Here is a 22,215-nt window from a genome sequence, read left to right on the forward strand (position 1 = left end):
GGACAAAAACAGGGCACGTATTGCACAAAGCAGACCCTCCCTCATTCCTGGGCAGACTTACAGGGGCTGCATCCCTCCCTCTCTAAACCCTTGTCCAATATCAGTGGCCCTAACTCTGCTGCTAGATCTCAGTAATGCTACCTCTCAGGATCTTGCACTACTGTCAGCTGATGCTCTGCTGCTGAGCCCACACCAAACACTGCACTGGTCCCAGCCCTCCTGCCTCCGTTTGTGTGTGTGTGTGTTTACTCTGGGACCACCTTCTCCCAGGGCTGCTCCACCCTCACCCACTGGGCTCATCTGTTACTTGATATACCGCTCCATGGTTGTAAAATAAATTCTACTCCCTTTTATTGGCTGCCCCAAGGAATATGCGGTTTCCCAGCCAGGGATCAGATCCAAGCTGCAGTTGCAACCTACAGAACAGCTGCAGCAATGCTGGGTCCTTCACCCACTGTGCCAAGCTGGGGGACGGAACCTACACCCCAGCCCTCCAGAGACAGCACCAATCCCGCTGTGCCATAGCGGGCACTCCAAGTTCTACTCCTTGATCACAAGTCAAGGGGCTATTAAGATGAAGTGGATGCTGGTGGCCCCTGGCTCGCTCACCTTCCATTGTGTGGGTCCCTCTTGCTTCTTGGCAACCTTTCCTCCTGGGGTCTATTGGCCCCATTGGTTCCCTGCAGAGAAGACTGTTGGGCACCTTGGAATCAGAACATAAGGGTCTGAATCCTGGCTTTACTCCTTCCCAGCCCTACAGATTTGGGGGTATTGCCTTTCCTCTCCTGCTCATGGAAATAGCCTTCCTTGCAGGTGCGTTTGTGAGGATTAAATGGGATATTAACGTGGAACTCCCTGGCATACACCACTGATTCCTTCACATTCACTTTCTTCTTTCCCTCCTGCCACCTCCAAACAACCGACTGTGGAGCTCTGAGCCTTGTACTCAGTAGGCACGCAGCAAATATTTATTGAATGAATAAATATAAATTCCTATGCAAATCTTCACACCTTATCGAAACTGCCTTTTCTTTCTGACCTAATTGCATTGGAAGGCAAGTCAATAAATTCATCCCTTATGAATTTTTCACATTAAGAAATTAACACATCAGGAGTTCCCGTCGTGGCGCAGTGGTTAACGAATCCGACTAGGAACCATGAGGTTGCGGGTTCGGTCCCTGCCCTTGCTCAGTGGGTTAACGATCGGTGTTGCCGTGAGCTGTGGTGTAGGTCACAGACAAAGCTCAGATCTGGCATTGCTGTGGCTGTGGTGTAGGCCAGCAGCTACAGCTCTGATTCAACCCCTAGCCTGGGAACCTCTGTATGCCACAGAGGTGGCCCTAAAAAGCAAAAAAAAAAAAAAAAAGAAAGAAAGAAAAAAAGGTTGGATGTGAGAGAGGCAGATTGAGACATGATCCCATCCCAACAAGCTGATGTCTGGGGAAATGTGCCATCTCACGGCACACACCAGATTGCCCCCAAAAGGATGAGCTTCTAAATCTGTGCTGGACCCTGATGCCCTAAGGGCCCATTTTGGTCAGAGGCAGTGAGAGGGGAGAACTGCTGCAGCTCAGAGGGGAGAACGGGACCCCTGCAGTGTCCGCTGGGCCCACAGGGCAGACCAACAGGGATTCTTCAAATCCCACTTCCTCCTTGGACTTCTGCCCTCTTGGCTCACCTCCAACAATGCCTGCAGCTGAGCTCAGGAGGCTACAGGGGGTGGGGCATCTCCTCCTGCTGAATGTGTGAGGCTACCGGGCCACCCACTGCCATTTCCAAGTAGATGCTGGCCTCAGGGGGGCAGAAGGAAGGCTCCCAGGGCGAGAGGCTCTATCTTTTAGCATCACAGTATCTTAGAAGGTGGCTGAGAGGCAAATGTGCCTTAACTTTGGGGATCTGGTCATTTTATCCTGCATGGACTGTGGAGAGCCCTTCCACATAGCTCACCCCACCTAGGGACCACACAGACTTCTTTATTGTCTGCCTACTTTGTGCAGGCACTTACCTCCCACCACCCCCCGCCCACCTTGTTCGAAAAGATTGACCTCTGCTTTTATACAGCAGCCTGGACACCTCCTGGGCTGGCGCTGAAACTGGGCTTCTGCTCAAGAGAAAGTTAGATTTTAAAAAAAAACAAACAAACTTCTATTTACTGATTACATATTCTATGTCCATTACTGCGTGAAAAGTGCTTTACAGGTATGAACTCATTTAATCCTCTGGTCTAGTCTAGCGTTTCCCAATAGAAATGCTACACATGTGATTCAAGCCACATATGTCATTAAAACTTTTCTGGTAGCTACATTAAAAAAGTAAAATAAAATGGGAGAAATTAACACCGAAGATACATTTTGTTTAACCCAATATGGAATCAATTTAAAAACTACTAATGGGATACTTTGAGCTCTGTACTAAGTCTTTGAAATCTGGGCTATACTTTAACTGACAGAGTATCTCAACTTGGACTAGCACATTTCAAGTGCACAGTGGCCCCATATTGGATGGTACAGCTGCAGGCAGCCCTATGAGACAGTTACCGTTAACCTCTGTATTTCCCTTAGGGTAAACCAAGGGACAGGAAGGCTATAGCTAAAAATAATCAAGTTGGGGAGTTCCCGTCACGGTGCAGTGGTTAACGAATCCTACTAGGAACCATGAGGTTGCGGGTTCAGTCCCTGCCCTTGCTCAGTGGGTTAACGATCCGGCGTTGCCGTGAGCTGTGGTGTAGGTTGCAGATGCGGCTCGGATCCTGCGTTGCTGTGGCTCTGGCGTAGGCCGGCGGCTACAGCCGCGATTAGACCCCTAGCCTGGGAACCTCCATATGCCGCGGGAGCTGCCCAAAGAAATAGCAAAAAGACCAAAAAAAAAAAATCAAGTTGGGATTTGCACCCATGCAGCCAGATACCAGAACTGATACCTTCCTTTACTAATTATTCTTATCTCTGTCTCTGGGACAAGCACACTCTGATTTATCAGGCATTGGCCAGGGACTAATTTCTTGAGAAGACTGCTTTGGATCAAAGGAGTTGAGCTTCATTCAGAAACCTACCAGGATCCAAAAGATTAAAAACAAAAGCAAAGCAAAGCTTCAATTTTAATTTGAATCAAACGAACAAGGAAACAAAACCAAACAAACTGAAGTGTGTTATATGGTAAACTCTCCCTTTACTCTCTGGACACCTGATGACCTTTGCTTTGATGGAACTCACATTTCTCCTCTTCCCACCTGCTGTCAGTCCTCAGCCGGATGGAGACAACGATCTGATAGCACAGTTGGGAGAGTTTTTAGACAATAGGGCGATCTATTCTCAGCATTCACCTGCAAACACCTCCAAGGTCATCCACAGCCCAAGAGCCTATGCCAGGGAGGTTGCATCACGGAAACTCCAGGAACAACCTCTACTCTGAACACAAGCCAACTGGGTCAGCAGAACATTTTTGCAGTTGGTTCACACATGCCAAACACAGTTCAGGTTTCGCCAGCCCTCTCCAGGAAAGGTCCAACACAAGGAAGACCTACCTTGCAAAGTATTGTGTTAAACCACATCTGAATGAAACCCAGGAGCTACTGCAGCAGGTGGTCTCAATTCCTCACACAGTTTAGCTTAGCAGTGGCTCATCATCAGGGGGTCAAGGCAAGAAGCCCAAGACCCGCAGTACTGGACTAATGCGAATGAGCCAGCGGGTGCCAGAAGAAATCGGCGTCAACCGTGGCTTATCAGAAAGCGGTGTCTCCCCCGGTACTTTCTCACTGGGCTCTTGGCTAAGCAACTGAGGACATTCTTGCATTCAACTCAATCCATTTGAGAAGGAGTTCCTGTTGTGGCTCAGCGATTAACGAACCCCACTAGCATCCATGAGGACGCGGGTTCAATCCCTGGCTTCACTCAGTGGGTTAAGGATCCAGCGTTGCTGTGGCAGTGGTGTAGGCCAGCGGCTGTAGCTCCGATTGGACCCCTAGTCTGGGAACCTCCATATGCCTCAGCTGTGGCCCTAAAAAGACAAAAAGACAAAACAAAAAAACAAAAACAAAAACAAAACAAAACAAAAAAAACCAACCCATTTGAGGATGCAAGCTCACACAGTTGATACCCATTTAAGGTTTGCTAACAAAGGGCTTGTGCCCCCAGGGGTGTCTGGGAGAGATGGGGAAAGAATTCTTTCACAGAACCAGGAATTAAACCCAGGCGGTTCTGATAAACATCAGCCAGAATCCGCTCACCTTCCTTCCCTAGGGGCCTGGAACACTCTCTACACGCAGTGACCCTTTCAGGCAGCCTAAACATTCATCCTCCAGGAAAAATGGGCTGTACATGCCCCACCTCCCTATTGCCAGTAAGCAGCATGACCCAGTGGTTTAGAGTCACCCAAAACTGAGTTCAAATCCCTTTTCTACCACCTATTAGCTCCTATATGCATACTCAGGTTTTCTAAGTCTTAGTATTGCATCCATAAAATGGAAACAATATGTACTTAAAAGTAACTTTTTAAAAATTTTTAATTTTATTTTATTTTTTGTCTTTTTTGCTATTTCTTGGGCCGCTCCTGTGGCATATGGAGGTTCCCAGGCTAGGGGCCGAATCGGAGCTATAGCAACGGGCCTACACCAGAGCCACAGCAACACAGGATCCGAGCCACGTCTGCAACCTACACCACAGCTCATGGCAACGCCGGATCGTTAACCCACTGAGCAAGGGCAGGGACTGAACCCGCAACCTCATGGTTCCTAGTCGGATCCATTAACCACTGCGCCACTACGGGAACTCCAAAAGTAAATTTTTAAAGGAAAAGCAAGAAACACTCTCATTTCAAAACTCTTAGAGAAATCAAAGGTCTTGGTTCTTAAGTTCCTGATCCATAGTAGGTGGTCCAAAAAAAAAAAAACAAAAATCAAGCAAAATATTTTAGTTCAAATAGGTGCTGCCTGGGTCAAGCTATTTAAGTGCCAATTACCGTTTTGGTTGATGCTAAGATGTATTTAATTTTGATCTTCAGAGTTCCTCGAATGTTATTTGGGAAGTTGGGAACTCCCACGGGTGAGCGGAGGTAGTTTCTCCGGGATCCAGCTCTTGCAAGAACTTATTTGAAAACCAGAAAGAGACATTTGCTCCACAGAATACATAGTGTTGGAGAAAAACTTAGTTGCCTAAATCAAAAGGTGTGTTCACATCTAAGTAGGTGCTAAGTCGTGCCGAGCTCCATGGGACGGTGGGCCCCAGGGAGGCTGTGGTGCCTGCAAATAAGACTTTTAAGCAGGGCTGAAATCAACCAGTGCTTCCTGGTCTTGCTGCAAGTTGGAGCTAAGGGCATGGTCCGAGGGAGAGAAAAAAGTTCTAAGCCTGGATCTTGCCCAGTTTTCTCAGTTCATCATGAACAGTGCTCCTTCAATTGTCTGATAAACTTCATTTGTTAGAGCACAGCTTTAGCTCCAAAACATATGTCACCCCTGGAACTTTTCAGTACATTTTAGAAACACTGATTTTCTATGATACTAAGAGTGGCGTTGTACTGATAATGGATGAATATTTGAAAATCCTTTACTTAATTTTTTTTTTTCTTTTAGGCCCACACCAGTGGCATATGAAGGTTCCCAGGCTAGGGGTCGAATCCAACAGCTGCCAGCCACAGCCTCAGCCACAGCAACGCAGGATCCCAGCCACATCTGCGACCTACACCACAGCTCACGGCGATGGCCAGATCCTTATCCCACTGAGCGAGGCCAGGGGATCGAACCTGTGTCCTCATGGATGCTAGTCAAATTCGATAACCGCTGAACCATGGTGGGAACTCCTCCTTTACTTGATTTTGACCCAACATGTCTCCGAAAGGAAAAGGAGAAAATGTAAAACTGGAATTTACAGAGTCCTTTTCTTAGGCTGCTCTCTTGACAGTTGAATCATTCCGCCTAGGAAGGACCATCAAAGGCCTACTCCAAACAAGTCTGAGTCTCAAGATTTCCTTGGGGCCACTCAAACGTTTTCCTTCCCCCAAAAGCAACCCCATTCAAATGACTTCACCATCTGCCTAAGAAAAGGCGGTCTGTGTTGTAGAACCTGCGTGCAACAACATTTTCTGAAAAGCTCAGTGGCTTTGGACTTGCCCAATGCATTCTTAACTAATAAGACCTTGGCCTCTTACCACTGACACCCGAGTGTCAAAAAATGCCCAATATGACCAACTATTTCCTAGTCAGTAACAAAGACATGCACAGATAAGGGGGGAACACATTATAAAAATCATATAGTATTTGTGCATAGTGCATTTAGCTAAAAGCACTGCTTTTAACACCAGTCGATCTTAACCGCCCCCCTCCACCCACCCACCGATATGCCTATCTGGGCCACAGAACCTCCTAAAACAGACCTCACTTGGGCTCCAGCTTTGCCTCATCCTTTTGGGGGTTCCTGGTAGGCAGGGAAATGATTCTGTTCCACCTCTTGTGCTCTGGATCCCCCAGTAATGGGCCGGTTGCTCCAAATGGGAAGCATCACATTGGCAACGGTACTATTCCCCCCGGGGCTGGGAGCAGGGGCCTTTGATGCAAAGGTCACTTACTCAGTGTCAGCCAATGGTGCAGCGGGGAGCTCGGCTGGATTCTTTCCCCCACACAGAACGCTCCACCCGACCTCTCCAGATGTCGGCGGTGACATTCAGATCTGGGGTCAGGGTGGGATGGGGGGCCTCCATCAGACCCACCCCCTGCTGCCTGCCCCAGATTCCCTGCTCCACCAGCCGGAGTGATGAATAGTCCTCATTCATGGTTCCAGAGAGGCTACCCCAGCTGTGGTCGGATGCTGCCTCTGGCCCCACACGGAACACATTCCTTGGTGGAAGAAGGCTGTCTTGGGTGAAAGGGGGGTGCTCTGAAAAGGAGGGAGGGGGGCGGAGACTAGGGGCTCCTTCTGCAGCACCTCAGACAAGAATGCAGACGCTGACATCAGGCTTGGCCAGGGCTGGTCCATTGGGCCCCTGGCCAAAAGATTCCGCCCTTATAGTCCTGTCTATTTCTGGGCACAAAGCAGGAATGGTCAGGGCTCAGTGAGATGGCCAGGAGGTAGGCACACAAAGCTGATTTTTTTTTTTTTTTCAGCATCGAGAAAGAGGCCTTTGTCAGGCATAATTCGTTGTGACCGATTGGGGTTCCCCACAGCCACCTCTGGTTCTGGGTAGAATCTCATTCTGACCAGGCTGTTTCCTGGGGAGGATGAAGGTACAATTTCAAACACTTTACACAGTGCCTACTGGAGACGCTCAGACTGGATCAGAAAGCTAAAGCCAAATACATAGTGTCTGTAAGAGACACATTTTATCTCTACAGCCCAAGACCAGTGCTGCTGCTTGAAGGCAGAAAAAACAGATGAAGGCAGGAATGCCCACTGGGGTTAGCCACCCCAAACCCCTAAAAAAAATGGAGATATGGTTTGACTACAGGATAACACATGGTAGTTGAAAGAATGTGGTGCTGACAACTGAGAGTGGTCCCAGGTTCAAATCTGGTTTCTGCACATAGAGAAGGGTCTCAGGGTCTTAGTGGGTTATAGAAAAAGTATCAAGTGCCCAGGACAGTCAGTGACTGGCTCAGAGCGAATGGGTAATAAGTGGTAACTATTAAGGGTTTTTATAGGCAACAACCTGGAAAAATTCCAGGAGGAGTGTCACTTTACCCATCGACCACTCTTCTTAAAAAATTTTTTAAAAGTATAGTTGATTTACAATGTTCTGTCAATTTCTGCTGCACAGCAAAGTGACCCAATCATACCTATATACACATTATTTTTCTCATATTATCTTCTATCATGTTCTATCCCAGGTGACTGGATATAGTTCCCTGTGCTATGCAGCAGGATCTCCTTGCTTATCCACTCTAAGTGTAATAGTTTGCATCTACCAATGCTAAACTCCCAGTGCATCCCACTCCCTCCCCTACCCCCTTAGCAACTACAAGTCTGTTCTCCATATCTGTGAGTCTGTTTCTGTTCTGTAGACAGGATCATTTGTGAAATATTTTAGATTCCACATACAAGGGATATCATATGGTATTTGTCTTTTTTCTGACTGATATCACTTAGTATAAAACTCTCTAGTTGCATCCATGTTGCTGCAAATGACATTATTTTGTTCTTTTTTATGGCTGGGTAGTATTCCATTGTGTATATGTACCATATCTTCTTAATCCATTCATCTGCCCATGGACCACTCTTTTCGAGGCTCTTGTGTAACAGGTTTTCACCATCCTCCCCCCTCCTCCCACAGGCACTCTCAGAGTCCCTGTTTCCCGGAGCTAATAGTCAGCAGCCAAATTGGTCTGAATTTCTCTGCCACTTTGAAAGCAATACTAAAATGCATAAAAGGCAGGGAGGGGAGGAGAACAGAAGTCAGGGCCAGAATGGTGTGCTGACATGGCAGGCAAGCCAATCACTGCAAACAAGTCTTGTTCCCACGGCAGGAAGTATAGTTAGAGATGCAGCTACTACATGCAAATCTCTGGGGAGGGAGTGCTGAGGGCTGGTCCAGGCATGGACACTGAGCTAAAGAGGGGCCTGGGCAGCTGCGGGTAAGCAAAGCATACTGGGTGTGGGGAGGGAGTTCTGGGATGGAAGGGGTGTACAAACCAGCTTTTCTAAGAGATGGAACCTCAAACCCACCAAGAAAGCCCCTTCTGAGCTCAGTTCCTAAGTTCCTTAGTTATCTTAGTTCCTCCCTAAGCCCTCCCTAGTTAGCTTCCTTCATGTAGCAGGGCGCACTAGTCATAGTAGGTTTCAGCTTTGGCTTTGGACACCTTCTATGTCTCCAGAAGCATTCCATCCAAGCAATGCAACCTGTATCAATGGTCAATTCTTCAGGCCTGAGCCCCTTCGATGAGAAATGGATCCCAGAGCCCAAGGAAGGAAGGAGAAATTGGTATAGAGGCCACAGCCACATCCTAGGCTTATCTAGAAATGTCTGGCAAGACAGGGGAGGGTGGCAGGAGCTCGCCTTTAAAGTTTGTTAAGCGCCTATGATCAGAGATTCTGCTGTTCATAGAGGCACTGGCCCCCTTCCAGAAGCCTGGTGAGTAATAGCAGCAGGTACCCACTGCCACCTCACTGACCCTGGCCAGGCTCAGCTGCACAATGCCAGCCAGTACTGTGTCAAGATAATGACATCCGCAGAGTAGTGGCATACACACACAGAGAGCTACAAGTTCTTGCTCTTACTGTGGCAGGCAGATTTTCTCAGCTACTTTTAGAGCTGATCAATGTCTTTGGTGCTAATCCCAAGTCTTTTCCAGACCTCCTTCTGAGAATGATTCTAATACTCTGACTGCATCTCCAAGCATGGCACAGCTCCCACTGGCAATTACAGGATGCTTCCACTTTCTTTAGCATGACATCCCCTGGCTTCAACCCACAGCCCCGAGCTCTAGCCATACTGACCTAAGTGCATGGGGTTCCCAGAAGGCACCCTGCTTCCACTCCACCCTGCTTTGGACTTGCTGCTCCCTGCTTTAGGACACCGCATGTCCACCTCTTGAACACCTACTCTGTGTTTAAGAATCTGCTTGTATGTATATCTAAAAAATCCCAAGGAATATACTGAAAGACTATTAGAACTGCTATAAGAATTCAGCAAGGTTATAGGATACAAGATCAATATAAAGAAATAGCTGTTTGGGTTTTTTTGTTGTTGTTGTTGTCTTTTTAGGGCCAAACCCACAGCATATGGAGGTTCCCCAGTCTAGGGGTCCAATCGGAGATGTAGCTGACAGCCTACACCACAGCCACAGCAACTTGAGATCTAAGCGGAGTCTGCAACCTAAGCTACAGCCCACGGTAAGAACAGATTCTTTTTTTTTTTTTTTTAATTGTATAGTTGATTTACAATGATGTGTTAATTTCTGCTGTACAGCAAAGTGACTCAGTTACATATTTATATAATCTTTTTCATAGCACAAAAACCATTCTTAACACCGGATCCTTAACCCGCTGAGGGAGGCCAGGGATCGAATCCACATCCTCATGGACACTAGTCGGGTCCGTTAATCACTGGGCCACGACAGAAACATCAAATCAGCTGTTTGTGTATGGCATCAAAGAACAATCCAAAAATGAAATTAAGAAAACAATGCCCCTTACAATAGCATCAAAAAGAATAGAGTACTTAGGAATAAGCTTAACAAAAGACATACAACATTTATGCCTCAGTGAACTGCAATACATTGTTGAAAGAAATTAAAGAGGACTTAAATTAATGAAAAAAAAAAATCCATGTTCATGGGTGGGAAGACTTAACATCGTTACGATGGGAACACAAACTGATCTATAGATTCATCATGATCCTTATCGGAATCCCAGCTGACTGTTTCATGGAAACTGACAAGCTGATTCTAACATTCATACAGAGTTGTAAGAGACCCCAGAAGAGCCAAGACAGTTCTGAGAATGAACAAAGTAGAAGGCTGCCAAAAAATACTACAGAGCAGTGGTAATCTAGACAGGGTAGTACTGGCCCAAGGACAGGCATATAGATCAGTGGAACAGAATCGAAAGTCCAGTAATAAACGCATACATCTATAATCAATTGATTTGGACAGGGGTACCGAGACCAGTCAATGGGGAAAGAATAGTCTTTTCAAAGAAACAAACAAAAGTAATGTTGGAGTAACTGGAAAGCCACGTGGAAAAGAAAGAAGTTGGACCCTTTCCTTGCACCCTCTACAAAAATTAATTCAGGAGTTCCCGTCGTGGCGCAGTGGTTAACGAATCCGACTAGGAACCATGAGGTTGCGGGTTTGGTCCCTGCCCTTGCTCAGTGGGTTAACGATCCGGCGTTGCCCTGAGCTGTGGTGTAGGTTGCAGACGCGGCTCGGATCCTGCGTTGCGTTGCTGTGGCTCTGGCGTAGGCCGGTGGCTACAGCTCCGACTCGACCCCTAGCCTGGGAACCTCCATATGCCGCGGGTGTGGCCCAAGAAATAGCAACAACAACAACAACAACAACAATAACAACAACAAAAAGACAAAATAAATAAATAAATAAATAAATAATTCAAAATGGATCAAAGGCCTAAAGCTAAAACTAAAACACTCTTTGGAGAAAACACAAAGGTAAGTATTCATGACTTTGGGTTTGGCAATGTTTTCTTAGATATGACACCAAAGGCCCAGGCAACAAAGTGAAAAATGTGTGTATAGTGAACTTCATAAAAATTAAAAGCTTTTAGGAGCTCCCATGTGACACAGTGGGCTAAGGATCTGGCGTGGTCACCGCAGTGACTTGGAACCAAAGTTCCGTTCCAGACCCAGGGAACTTTCACATGCTGCTAGTGCCGAAAAAAAAGAAAAAAAAAAAAAGAGAGAGAGAGAGAGAGAGAGATTACAAACTTTTGTGCACCAAAAGACACTATCAGGATGCTTTATGAACCAGAGCAGCAGAAGTGGGGTTAGAAAAAAGGAAGCTGTATTGATCAACTTCTTATTGTACTGTTGTCATAGCTGTCTCCCTCCTCATACTATGAATCCCCTGGAGGCCTCAGACATCTCTGGATCTCCTGTCCCCAGCCCACAGAATAAATATTGAGAGAGTGTGCTGTGAACTGAGGGAAAAAAAATCAAGAATATGAAAAGAAAACCCACAGAATGGGACAAAATATTTGTAAATCATATATCTGATAAAGGTCGAGTATACAGATCATCTTCAGCTCTTAAAATTCAACAACAGGAGTTCCCTTTGTGGCACAGTGGAAACAAATCCGACTAAGAACCATGAGGTTGTGGGTTCGATCCCTGGCCTAGCTCAGTGGGTTAAGGATCCGGCGTTGCCGTAAGCTGTGGTGCAGGTTGCAGACGTGGCTTGGATCTGGAGTTGCTGTGGCTCTGGCGTAGGCTGGTGGCTGCAGCTCCCTTTAAACCCCTACCCTGGGAACCTCCATAGGCTGCGGGTGTGGCCCTGGAAAAAGACAAAAAGACACACACAAAAAAAAATTTGATAATGAAAAGACAAGCAATCTGATTTAAAAATGAGCAAAGAACTTGAAACAGACATTTCCTCAAAGAAGATACACAAATAACTGACAAGCCCATGAAATGATCAACAATATTAGTCATCAGGGAGATGCAAATCCAAACGATAAGGAGATAACACTGCACACACGTGAGGATGCTATAATTTTTTTTTAAGTGGGGAAAAGTAGGTGTTAGTGAAGATGTAGAGAGATGGGAACCCTCATACATTGCTGGATGGAATATAAAATGGAAAACAGTTTGGCAGTTCCCCAAAAAATTAAACAAAGTATTACCATATGATCTAGCAATTCCATTCCTACTTACATACCCAAGAGAATTGAAAACAGATGTTTGAACAGAAATTTGTACACAGATTCATAGCAGCACTGTTCCTAATCACCAGAAGGTAGAAACAACCCAAATGTCCATCAACAGTGAACAGATAAACAAAATGCAGTGTATCCCTACCATGGAATATTACTGGGTCATAAAAAGGAATGAAGGAGTTCCCTGGTAGCTCAGTGGTTCAAGATCTGGCATTGTCATTGCCGCAGCTCAGTTCACTACTGTGGTGTGGGTTCAATCCCTGGCCTGGGGAACTTCCACTTGCCGGGTACATCACCAAAAAAATGAATGAAGTGTGGATACACGCCACTACACAGATGAAGCTTCAAAATATGACAAGAGGTTGAAGAGGTCAGACAATCATATAATATGTGACTCCTTCATGTTAAATATCCAGAATTGGCAATATAGAGACAGAAAGGAGATTAGTGGCAACTTATGGAGGGGGATGGAGGAGCGGAGGAGAAGGAGGGGACGGCTAAAGCACACAGGTTTCTCTTAGTGATGGTTGTACACATCTGTGAATATACCAAAATCCATGGGCTTGAATGATTTAAATTGTTGAATTGTATGGTATGTGAATTATGCCTCAATGAAGCTGTTGCAAAAACAATTCACTTAAATGGCACTTCGGTTTAGTAGTATCTATTTACTAAGCATCTGTTACGCGGCAAGCAGTGTGTCAGGTGCTAGGACTCAAAGATGAATGTGACAAGGGTCCTACGCTCGAGGAGATCCCAGGATATCTAGAGAAGCATATGAATACAGAAATATCTACAGAAATAGAACTGTGAAAATAAACTCAAAATGGATGAAAGACCTAGATATAAGACCAGACACTATAAAACTCTCAGAGGAAAACATAGGCCAAACACTCTCTGACATAAATGACAGCAACATCTTCTCAGATCCACCTCTTAGAGTATTGACAGTAAAAACAAAAATAAACAAATGGGACATAATCAAACTGAAAAGTTTCTGCACAGTAAAGGAAACCCTAAACAAAATGAAAAGACAACCCACAGAATGGGAGAAAGTCTTTGCAAATGAATCAACTGACAAGGGATTAATCTCCAAAATTTATAAACACCTCCTGCAGCTCCATACCAAAAAAAACAAACAACCCCATCAAAAAATGGGCAGAAGATCTAAACAGACAGTTCTTCAAAGAAGACATATGGATGGCCAAAAAACACATGAAAAGATGTTCAGCATCACTCATTATTAGAGAAATGCAAATCAAAACTACTATGAGGTACCACCTTACACCAGCCAGAATGGCCATCATCAAAAAGTCTATAAACAATAAGTGCTGGAGAGGGTGTGGAGAAAAAGGAACCCTAGTACACTGTTGGTAGGATTATAAATTGGTGCAACCACTGTGGAAAGCAGTATGGAGATTCCTCAGAAAACTAAAAATAGAACTCCCATTTGATCCAGCAATCCCACTCCTGGGCATTTATCCAGAGAAAACCATGACTTGAAAAGACACATGTATGCCAATGTTCACTGCAGCACTATTTGCAATAGCCAAGACATGGAAACAACCTAAATGTCCATTGACAGAGGAGTGGATCAAGAAGATGTGGTCCATATACACAATGGAATATTACTCAGCCATTAAAAGGAACGAAATACCAGCATTTTTAGCAACATGGATGGACCTAGAAACTATCATGCAATGTGAAGTCAGCCATACAATGAGACGCCAACATCAAATGCTTTCACTGACATGTGGAATCTGAAAAAAGTACAGACTGAACTTCTCTGCAGAACAGATGCTGACTCACAGACATTGAAAAACTTATGGTCTCCGGAGGAGACAGTTTGGGGGGTGGGGGGATGTGCTTGGGTTATGGGATGGAAATCCTGTGAAATTGGATTGTTATGATCATAAATTATACAACTACAGATGTGATAAATTCATTTGAGCAGTAAAAAAAAAAAAAGAAAGAAATAGAACTGTGATTACAACTGGAGAGGAGGAACAGGGAAAACTTTAGACAGGCGACATGGGAGCAGGCTGTGAAGACAGGTATGAGTTTGACAGGCCAATTGTGGGGAAGGGAGAGCATTCCCAGCGGGTCTGAACTAACACAGAGGGTTATGAGAGGGAAAGGGAAAGGAGGCTGGATAGGAAATGAGCAACTCTCTCCAGGCGAAGGAGATGCCGGGGTACCATCAGGTTGGGGTAACAGATGACCTAGGGGGTTGATGGTGGGATGGAGGGGTGGGCATGGCTAGAGCAGCAGGAAGCAAAAACACCCGGGGAATATGTGTAAGAAAAGTAACAGGGTCACTGAGCAGGATTAGAGACCTCACAGTGTTTCACTGATGTCTACATTTTTACTTCTTCTTCCTTTCAAATGCGTTACCTTTACTTATTTGTTTTTATCTTTTTAGGGCCGCGTGGGTGGCATATGCAGGTTCCCAGGCTAGAAGTCGAATCAAACCTGTAGCTGCTGCCCTACGCCACAGCCACAGCAGCATCTGCGACCTACACCACAACTCACAGCAACGCCAGATCCTTAACCCACTGAGTGAGGCCAGGGATCGAACCTGCGTCCTCATGGATACTAGTCAAATCTGTTTCCACTGTACCACAATGGGAACTCTCATTTTTTTCTTCTGAAATCATTAAAATGGTCCTAAAATCACCTTTAGCAGTGTGCTCTCAGACAGAGCACCTGAATTCAAAGTAAATGTTTTTTAAAATTATTCTTACAATTTGGTTGTCAGCATGCGAGAGCAATTCCAGATCACCTGATGGAAAGTCTTTCTTTCTTTGTGTGTTGCCACAGGCCCAAACGCCACACATTCTTTGGCTCTCCTCTCAGGCTGCAGCTGGCAGCTGGGCGCCCTGGGGTTGGTTGCCAGGAATCAGAATATTATTCTTGACTGATGATTTTTTTTTGGACACACCCATGGCATATGGAAGTTCCCAGGCCAGGGATCGAATCCAAGCCACAAATGTGACCTACACCACAGCTGCAGCAACCCAGATCCTTAACCCAGTGTGTCACAGTGGGGACTCCTGATAATTTATTTTTAAATGCACATGTTAGATAATCATGTCTTACTCATTTTTATCTCCTACGGAGACTGGCAGAGTGTCTGGCACATAGAAAGCCACTAATCATTTTAGTTAAGAAGAGAGAGGACTAGGTGGGAAGGGAAAGAGGAAGGAAGGAAGGCAGGACTCAGCCATGAATTTTTCACTCATGGCTTAAAACTCATGACCTAGGAGTTCCCTGGTGGCTCAGCAGGTTAAAGATCTGGCATTGTCACTGCTGTGGCTCATGTCACTGCTGTGGTATAGGTTCGATCTCTGGCCCTGGGAACTTCTGCATGCCTCAGGTGAGGCCAAAAATAAAATTAAAATAAATAAATAAATACATACAAATAAAACACATGATCTAGCAGAAGCTGACAAAACAGTAGGTGTTCTCCAGGTGGACACAAACCCCTCTTGGCCCAGGTAGAGCCTGGGAGAATGATACTCAGTGCAGATGTTCTAATTCAACCGCAACTGCAAAGCCCGAGTGTTCTGTATTATTTTCCCTAGACATTTTAAGGAAAGAAGTTCCTTAAATCTCCCAACTAATCTTGCCACCTCTCAGATTATAAACTGTGCTTCTCAAACATCTTCTCTAAACTGGCTCCTAAACAAACAAACAAAACAACGGAGTTCCTGTCGTGACTCAGTGGTTAACGAATCCGACTAGGAACCATGAGGTTGCGGATTCGATCCCTGGCCTCACTCAGTGGGTTAAGGATCCGGCGTTGCCGTGAGCTGTGATGTAGGTCACAGATGCAGCTCAGATCCCATCTTGCTGCGGCTGCGGCGTAGGCCGGCGGCTACAGTTTCAGTTAGACCCCCGGCCTGGGAACCTCCATATGCCGAGGGTGCGGCTCTAGAAAAGACAAAAAGACCAAAAAAATTAAAAGATAAAAAAAATAAGCTGGCTTCTGGTAAAGAAGATAAACAATCAGGTGGCTACAGCTCTGATTTGACCCCTAGCCTGGGAACCAACAATATGCCGCAGGTGTGGCCCTAAAAAGCAAAAAAAAAAAAAAAAAAAAAATCCAGCTAAAATGGGTATTTGTACAACTACATTCATGGTGGGGTTATTCCAATAATCAAAAGTGGAAGCAACCCAAGTGTCCAGGGACAGAAGAATGGATAAACGAAAACCTGATATAAACAAACAATGGCATATTATTCGGCCTTAAAAAGGAAGAAAATTCTGTCACGTGCCACAACTTGGAGACAATACAATGAAACTCGAAGACAATACGTCAAGAGAAATAAGCAAGTCACAAAAAGACAAGTACTGTATGATTCCACTTATACGAGGTATTGAGAGTAATCAAAATCATAGAGACATGGAGGTGGCCAGGGTTATGGGAGAATGGGGAGTCAGTGTTTAAGGGGTACAGAGTTTCATTTTTGAAAGTTTAAAAAATTCTGGAATGGATGGTGGTGATGGTTGTAAAAAAATGTGACTTTATGTCATATCACTGAACTGTACACTTTAAAATCGTGAGTTTTATGTTATGTCTATTTTCCCACAATAAAAACAAACCCCAAAGTTCATCCCGTTGTATACTTAGGATTGGTGCCATTTTACTTACATCTGCTATTCTTGGGAAGGGGGCCACTTAAATAAGGTACTTTACTCAAATGTATCTTCGTGTTTGTCTTAGAAGAGCTTTGCATTTTTCTTTAGAAAATATAGGTCATGAGTCATGCAGCATTCTGGAAAGCTGTGCTAAGTTTATCTCAGGACATCAGTGGTGCCCTGGGACAAGGCTCGGGGGGGGGGGGGGAAGTTTATGGATCTAGAAGTCAGTACAAAGAAACTGAGCAAACTAAGTTGTTCACAAGTCATTGACAAATGTTATCTTCTCATGAACCATTTGCTTTATAGGAAAGCAGCACTATTTTCTCAGAAGATGCTTTTAGCATCATGCTGGCAACATATCAAGGACATATGGGAACTGTTACCATGGGGTAGTCCCGGGGCCAGCTGTGTCTGCTCTGCTCATCTGACAGAGATTCCAACAAGAAAAAAGCTAAAAAGAACATGCATCAGCATTCCTATACAATATAACATTATAACATAATACTGAAGGTGTTTCAAGGGAAGGGATCTAGAAGCCTTGGACAAGGCCTTACTCTGATCCTAATCACATCCTCATTATCTGCCGATTTGCCACACACACATTTATCAGGGTCTATTGTTTCTGCCAAAGGAAATGCAAGAGAGTTTTTACAACTCTGGACAGACATCTTATCTAAACTGTCACCATCTTGCTTTATCACCCTCAAACAAGTGCCTATTCTGCAAGGCTGGTTCTGTTACCTAAAGATGTCTCGAAGGCAGGTAGGGGGTGGGGACTGAGCAGCCCACCTGGCCGGGCTGGGCTCCCTGCCTAGTATACGTACCTCCTGCAGGAGGATGGCTGGAGTTACTAGGATGAGAAGACTCGCTTCAACCTAGACATGAGGTTGAGGAGTGCATCACTGAGGACCTGTCTCTGGATATCAGCTCTCCCTTTGGTGGCCTACGATGGTTAGTCCTGCTGGTTCTGTGGGTCTGGAACAGGGCAGGCTGTGGCCACTTCATTTGAAGCCTCATGGCCCCAGAGTCCGGAGGGCAGGTGGGTCTCCGAGACACTGTCATGCAGACTGACCACTGAGCCTTCTCCAGAGGGACATGAACAATAGTCATTATAAGCTGTTCTTCTGAACCCAGGCAGCCCCAGGGGAGGGAAACCATTCCTCCTAAAGCTCCCAAAACTGCAAAAGGAAGAAAGCCAGGGTAACTGCTGATGTGGAATCACCTAGAAATTCTTCCCCCATGGAGACAGCCATTGAGGGGAAAGAGAATTCACGGCTGCCAGAGGGCAGTGTGGTTACAGGGGAAGGCTTTGCCCCTTTTGAGTCCCTAGGGTTAGGTAATGGGATAGGAGCCACCAGTGTCTCTGTCCCTAACTGGCTGCTTTGTGGAAGGTCTGTTCATTCAATGTCCACTTCAGGACAATGAGCAGGCCAGCAGAAAAATTTAGGAGTCAAGAAACAAGAGGTTTCATTTTCCCACACAGCCAGCCAAGGAAGGAGAATTTCACTTCACGAGTCTCGTTAATAAGATGTAAAAATGACTTAGTTGTCACCGCATTCCAAAGCAAATAAACACAAGCAGTGAACAGGCTAAAAGCAAAATGTTCTGGTGTTCTACAGCCTCATCGGCCAAGAGCAGAATAAACGAGTTGTCTGTAAATGAAGGACTTCGAGGGGAGCCTCTCCTCTGCCATAGAATTTAGCAGCCTCCAACTAAAGATGCCAGCTGCCAAAATATTTGGGCAGTGATCAGTGAGGGGTAATTGTTCTCAATGAGATTTCTTCCTGAGGCCTTTGCCTCTTCCAGGAATTTCCACTCCAGTCATTTCACTCACCCTACTTTCAGAACTAGGAGCCAGAGGGTGGGGACTGGATGGTGGCTCCTAGTCCAGAGAGGGCCACCCTGTGTGAAGTGCTTTCATACAGTTTTATAAGCTTGGAAATCTGCCCAGGCTTCCTGCCTTTGCAGCTGATCTATCTCCAGGACCAAATGGCCAATCACTAAATATTTACACTGGGATTTCTGATAGCAGGTGTATAGGAAGTGATAAGCCCAGGATGAAGCCAGAGCCAAGACGAATGCATCACAGAACAGCTGATATTCTGTGAGCAGCCCTGAGAAACAGAACCACTGATACCCAGGAAACAGGAGATTGGGTCAGGCCCTGGCTCCACCAGTGGCCCGCTGTGCCATCTGGACAGCTTATCTGTTGGCCAATTTATGCAACTGTAAAATCAATTCAATAAAACCCACCTCACTCTTTAGTGGGAAGTTGTAAGACTCAAATAACACAGTGGATAGAAAAGTGGCTTGAAAGGAATGACATACAATATAAACCTAAATTATGAAAATCAACAGAACTCAGGTCAACCGTAAAGAAAACATTTTGGGGGACAACCAGGGAAAATTTGAATACGGACTGGGTATTAGATGATGCCAAAGAATTATCATTAATTTCATTAGTTATAGTAATGGCATAATGGGTATTTAATATTTTTAAAGGTTGCATTGGAATACATAAGAGTGAAATGATTTTATGTCTGGGATTTGCTTTAAAAATACCTCAGTGAAAAAGTAATAAGAAAAAGAGAGTTTGCAAGTCTGGCCAAAAGTCAATAATGTTGAAGCTGTGTGAGAAGTACATGGGTGCCTTTTCTCTACCATCATCCATATTTGAAATTTTTCAGGATAAAAAAAATGATTTTTAAATAAACAGGGCAGAATTTTCCAGGACACTACACAGCACCATTAGCGGTCACTTCCAGATGCACAGAAAACCTATCTCATTCACAAGGCCCTTGCACACTGGTCATCCAGAGGTGAGAGGACAAGGACTTGGGAAAAGGCCAAGAGAAACCAGGCAAAGAGCTCAGCTCTAAAGGAGGTAGATGGAAGCATCTAGGCAGAATCTCTTGTCTGCCATACACCAAATGTCAGCCAACCTGCAACATCAAGTGGATGCTTTGTCTCCAGACCTAAGATTCCTATTCACCTTTGCCATTTAATGGCTAAATGACCTTAGACCAATTCAAATTTCAACACAAAGTCAAACAGATGCCGGTCGCAGGGCACATAGACACCTCTGAGACTCAATGCCCTTGGGCCCCAAGAGCCACCAGGGGCCAATGGCATGCAAGCATTTTGCCATGGGTTTGATGGTCATTCCAAGGACAGATCCTAAGGGCCAGGAAGGGGAAGAGGACAAAAGGAGGAGGGAGATGAGTAACTGAGCTCAGGCAGGGTCCAGGGAGTCAGTCGTTCAGCGGGAACGGACCACGGAATTGAGCACTTCGTCTTCGTCCTAAGCCCCATCTTGACCAATAAGTATACAATACACTATAAATAACTAAATCATTCCACAAGGGTGACAAATGGCCTTTTGCGGGTCCCAGACAGGCTAGAGGTGGGGGTAAGGATGGGGCCTGGAGTAAGGGATATAGGTCGAGTCTCCACACTGACTACGCAGCATCTTGAGCATCAGCAATTTTCCTTTTCTGAAAAAAGAATCGATTGGACTAATCTGAACATCTCCACAGTTCTGAGATTTCAGGAGATGAAATTAGTTCGGGGGTATGTTTCTAACTTTCATTCCTATCGCAGGGCCCGAAGTTTCCCAGCTTCGAGAAGTTCAGTCCCCCTCCCCCACAGCGTGTCGCCGCCTTGCCTCACTCCACCCAGGCTGGGCTTTGGTGGTCTTTCCCCGGCCTGGTGAGGGATGACGACGGAGAGGAAGGCATCTCGCCGGCTTCTTCCAATCATATTTATTCCGGCGCTGATTTACAGCGACACCTCCGGCGGGCAGCTACTTCACAGCGTTCCAGAGGTGTGGGCTGGGGGGCGGGGGCGGGAGCGTGGTGTCCAAAGCGCCTGCGTAAAACTTGGGGGCACTGAGGACAGAGGGAGTATCCGCACACCACTAGGATGAGCCCCTGGGCGATCCTGCACGTACGACCTATGGGTTCGCCTGTGCTGGTTCTTTCCTATTCCAGGGCCTCCCAGTGACTACGGCGGGAGAGGTTTCCTGGAACCCGGACGAGCCAAGAATGAATACCTCGGGTGCGGACCTCGTCGCTCAGCGCACAGGACTCAGGGCGCTCCTGCGCTCAGCCGAGGCTTTCTCGGGAGAAAACTGACTCCAGGCTGTGGGCTCTAGAGCTACCAGGCTCAGCCCCACGCCCCCTACCCCGCCCCGGCAACCCCAGCCCTGTGCGCCCCCATCCCCGCGCGCGCTCCACACCTCAAAAGCCAGAAGTCCGGGCACCAGCGCAGCCCCCAGTGTCCCGAGCTCCTAGGCACCTACCGCGCACCGAGTCTCTCCTGGCTCTATCCTGCCTGGTCGCAGGAGCCCCTGGCGAGCAGCGAACCAAACGCCCTGCTCCCTGGGGTGCGCCTGCTGCGTCGGCTCGCAGAGTTCAGGCGAGGTGGGGCTGGGTGAGTCCGCCCTAGTCGGAGCAGGACCCGTTAGCCTGCACGTCCTCGTCTCTCCAAACATGAAGCCCTCCCTCTGGATGCCCGCCGCTCGAGTCCTGGGAACCCCAAGCAAGGCTGAGAGGGGGCCCCGAGGGGAGCGGAGCCTGGAGACCCCACCAGGACGCCCTGGCTTTCCCGAGAACCGCCATGGGGAGAGGGGACGCGCAGGCAGCGCTCTTACTTGGCAGCAGAAGTGCGCGCTGGCTCGGCTAGGGCCAGGCTTTCCGCAGCGGCCCCTCTCCTGCGCCCGGCGCCGCGGAGCCCACTATCCGAACAGAGCGGACGAGCCGAAACTTCCGGCCGTTGGAAAAAGCGAGCTCCCAGTTTTAGGAAGCCGAGCGCCCGGAGTAGCGCTTTTCCCGGTACTTTTAACCAGCGCCCCACAGCAAACCCCTCCCCGGACCCACCCCCTTCCCTAAAGGCGGCCACCGCGGCAGGCCCGGCCTCCTGCCCCTTTTGTTCCGCGGGGGAAGCCGCGCGCCAATGGGGCAGCCCTTCCCAGGCTCTTCTCGCCCAGGTTTCCGGAGCCTGAGAAGATAGGGAGCGGACTTTTCCTCTGGGAGATTCTTCCACACTCCAACCCCCCCCCCCCCCCCCCGCCTAGATCCTGGAATTTAACTCTTTGTGGTCCTAATCCACCAGCATTCGGGTCCGTGCCTAATCCATCTTCCTATCCAGAACCCGGCACTTTCTGGCACGTAGTAGACGCTCAATAAAAACTGATGAATGAAAGACTTCAGAAACTTTCCTCCATCTCCCCTGGGTTCTCCTCTCTGGAGGAAGCAGTCTCCGA

General features: G+C 46.7%; 1 protein-coding gene across 2 annotated transcripts in view; it reads right to left on the bottom strand.

Moving 5' to 3' along the window:
- The window catches only part of LOXL2 (lysyl oxidase like 2), a 106,038-nt gene extending 84,231 nt beyond the window's left edge, over positions 1-21,807 (bottom strand). Inside the window, exon 1 of one of the 2 annotated variants that reach the window (XM_047761389.1) lies at positions 21,604-21,807. The gene's annotated coding sequence lies outside the window, so the exon portion shown is untranslated. Of the gene's footprint in view, positions 1-21,252; positions 21,296-21,603 lie in introns of those variants that run through there. The other variant, XM_047761390.1, reaches the window with a different exon arrangement.
- Between the last annotated feature and the right edge of the window lie 408 nt (positions 21,808-22,215).

The sequence above is a fragment of the Phacochoerus africanus genome, chromosome 15, assembly GCF_016906955.1.
Source record: "Phacochoerus africanus isolate WHEZ1 chromosome 15, ROS_Pafr_v1, whole genome shotgun sequence".
In the NCBI taxonomy this organism is placed as follows: Eukaryota; Metazoa; Chordata; class Mammalia; order Artiodactyla; family Suidae; genus Phacochoerus; species Phacochoerus africanus.